The 3,791-nt window shown below is 28.9% G+C and overlaps 1 long non-coding RNA gene across 1 annotated transcript; it reads right to left on the bottom strand.

Moving 5' to 3' along the window:
- Window positions 1-1,534: 1,534 nt before the first annotated feature.
- Window positions 1,535-3,504, bottom strand: LOC139907428 (uncharacterized). The gene is made up of 2 exons (XR_011784029.1): window positions 3,375-3,504; window positions 1,535-1,861 (listed from the first exon to the last, which is right to left on the bottom strand). It is a non-coding gene; the product is annotated as an uncharacterized lncRNA (long non-coding RNA).
- Between the last annotated feature and the right edge of the window lie 287 nt (window positions 3,505-3,791).

The following is a 3,791-nucleotide window of genomic DNA, read 5'->3' on the forward strand; positions in this document are numbered from 1 at the left end:
ACTTTCAGTACTCATCCTCAAGCACTCTCCTTGGCGTTGCGGTCTCTTTGATATCCCAAGAACATGCCATTGTAGATAATTACGCAAAAACTGTGGATAAAGTGACAAAAGAAGTCAACAGATATACTTCGTTGAATATTACAAAATTAGAAAAACTCCAAAACTGGGACGAATTGTTCTTTCCTTTATATTCTTATATATTATAGTAATTTATTTATATTAAAGCTAAAACTAAGGACTAACCCTAATTTTACAACTTAAAAAGATTTACCGAAAGAAAAAAGTTTGATTTGTTTTATTTTTTTATCAGGGGTTTTTGTAAGAAAGCAAGGAGAAGATGGGATTGAGACATATGGTATCAATGAAGCCCCTTGTTAATATCAACTGCCTGTTATATGATTATTGGGGTAGACAAGGAATTGCTATTATGCAGACGAGATCCTTCTATTTTTTATTTTTTTTCCTTATTCATATCATATATGTCGATATATACAAAACATAAAATAATATAATACGAAATTGCGTTGTATTAATATAACTAAACTTTTTAGCTTAAAATTAGTAGTCCTAGCCAAGATCTTTACCTAAAAAAAGTTAAACATTCCAACAATTAAATTGTCATAAAAAAACAATCACACACTAGATGATATAAAACATAAAAATCAATCCATTGATCTCCCTCCATGAAAGCGTTCATACCTCTGGACAATTGTTTTTTAAATTAGTTCTATATCTTGTTGAATTTGATAATTTGTATTTGATAAAATCAATAGCATGGTTCCAGGAATCACCACCCATCCTTGGTATTTTCAATGGTTAAGCACAATATCTTGTTGCAGGGAACCAAACTATTGATCTTAGGGTTTCTCTAAGAATTGGATCTCCACATACAAATTTATTACCAATAACATTGGCGCTCAAAAGAGGGAAATACATTAAAAATGGCATTAGTTCTCGGAAAATTTTATAATTAATTTTAAACCCACACGAATTATTATATAATGAACAAAAAAAAGAGCACAGGCATCAACCGTTTTTCCTTTTCTTATCCGTTCTGTGTAAAATTGAACTTTGAAAGGGGAAAGGAAATTTTTAAAAAAATACATGGTAGCTATTCTTTTGTATTTTTCTTGTTGCCAACTGTACATTGAATTGATAACCTTATCAATTGCAGAATATGAAACGACACGAATACTAAACGAAGGCCATTGATTGATTAAATTAACACAAAAATCCCAATCCAAGATAATGCATTTTTTGAGTTCATGATACGTTGAGTCAGGGCCTTTAAATCACACAAGGAGTCAAAGTATGAAAATGAATAACAGCTTTAACGAAAATAGAATGTATCTTTGCTGATTAAATAGAGATAAGTGGTTAAGACTCGGTTCCAAATTAAATTTAATTGAATGTTCTATTCTTCAGTTATTTTATCACAACCGATTTGAACTAAAGTTCAAACAGTTTGTTAAAATTTTCCTCTCCTAATAAAATCTTGCACATTATATATAGAATAAATACTCGATCATACATACAAAAGGTCTGTTAGATTTAATTAATTTCATAAACATTGTAATTTCTTAGACAGAAAAATATGATATACATCAGAGAACACTATATATAAAGTGCTCCCTGAGATATATTCTCAATAATATATACAAAACGGTTGCAAGATTTGTTTAATATGTCTAGATTGTCATTTCTATGATCAAAAATGACTATTTTCATACCGATAAACTTTGTTGTATTATTATGGATGTAGTAGAAAGGAAGTTCACTCCTCAGGAATTATACAATAATAATAACAGCTTGGGAAAAGAATAGACACTCTTCAGTTTACCAACTCCAACAAAAGGGAAACCTAAAATTTGTATAAATAAGCACTGCTGATTATAGTCATAGTTGAAAATAATATGAAAAAAAAAACCCCGAAAATTAACGCAGTCACTCAGACAGTTTGAATATTGTTTAGGAGAATAGAAGCATAGCTATCATTAAATTAATTCTGATGAAGGAAATAAACAAAAAAAAAAACCACTCCCTCTCTACCAATGATCAGTTATGCATAAAGAAGGGATCTGCATAAAGAGAAATATAAGAATAACGATTAGAAAAGGAAAAACGGTTGATGCGTGTTATCTTTCTTCTCTCTAATTCATTAATGAATAAGTCGTGGGCGTGTTAACATCTCCCTATAAAAAAAGAATTATCGCCTATTTTTAATGTAAATTGATTTAAAAATCCTTAATAAAATAACTATACATGAATTAAAATAAAATTACAATATTTTCTCGGCTATTTCAAACGGGGAAGGTTCTCCTCTTTATCGCAGTAATTAATTTTCTTCTCTAAAAATCATATAATAGGCAACTTATCAGTTGCCTGTTATATGATTTTTAGAGAAGAAAATTAACAAGGGTAATACGATATGTCTAGCTCCCATTTTCTACTCGCACTCTTACAAAAATCCCTTCCCTAGTTATCCATAAAACATATCCTGGGTGTATGTAAAAATTAAAGGAACCAAAAATGAAGTTTGGAGAGTAATTTGGTCAACAGCAGCTTAGCTCTCATGACTTTTTACTTTACTATGAGTCCAACATGAACTTACACATATAAATCTAGGGTCGGACGCAGCATTATATTAAATAAAATGATTTTAGTAAAAAATTGAAAATTTTGAAAAATTAAACTTTTTTTGGATAAAAAAAATAAAAAATCTAAGGCTACTCACAGAAATAAAAAAAATTTGAAAAAAATTTCAAAATCGAAACTTCAAATATTACATTTGTCAAAAAAAATCCAAAGTTATTCAAACAAAATTAAGTTTTAAAAAAAAAATTAAAAATCCACAGCTATTAAAAAAAATCTATAAAATTCAATTTCAAATATTTAATTTTTTAGAAAAAAAATCAAATATTTATTTTTTTGATCTGCTACATAATTTGCCCGAATAAGGAAAAAAATTATAGTAAGAAGCAAGCATTTCTTAATTGGGGGGCTACAGGCCTTCCAGCCTACCCCTTAACGCCCATGAGCTCCCAAGCAAATGCATGTTTTTAGTCATTGTCTTTCATGACCACAACCACTAGATATTACTTTATACTTCACTCGTCCATCAGAATATTATTTCCGTCCATGATTATAATAGTCAAGTAAGGAATAAGATAAAAATGTATTGATACTTGAGTATTACATTTAAATTCCATTTTTTTTTTTTTTTTTTTTAAATTATGACAAACAAAAACAAACCAATATTCAAACTGAATATAACACAGTCGTTACACATATTTGATATGGGTAAAAAAAATAATAATAATATGAAAAACGACTATGGAAATCACAGCTCTTTTCTTTTCCTTATATACAAGTACCTCAAAGTCCTAATTAACGCCCATTGTCGGAAAAATTAGCTCAAACTCGAGTTCTATCTTGATAACACCTTCCAAATTTGATGGTATGGGTTTCTTGTTACATCAGCAAGAATATGTTATAACCTGCACTTTACTGATCCTCTTCTTAATGAAAAGTAAGCTCACTTATCTTTAATCTCATTATATAGACTTGGAGATAAGATTAGGCAAATTACATCTGAAAAAAAAGCAAAATCGATTTTTTGCATTCTATAATCCATTTGATAAATCAATTTTTTTTTTAACACTCTGAAATACAAAGAACACTTTTTTGTTGTTTTTTAAAGGTATGAAAATGAGGGATATATCCATAGATGAAAATAATACTATTTACCGCTATGTCGATTAAATAAACTGAAAATTTACGTGGGGCTACCT

This window comes from Lepeophtheirus salmonis, unplaced genomic scaffold (genome assembly GCF_016086655.4).
Source record: "Lepeophtheirus salmonis unplaced genomic scaffold, UVic_Lsal_1.4 unplaced_contig_10486_pilon, whole genome shotgun sequence".
Taxonomy (NCBI): Eukaryota; Metazoa; Arthropoda; class Copepoda; order Siphonostomatoida; family Caligidae; genus Lepeophtheirus; species Lepeophtheirus salmonis.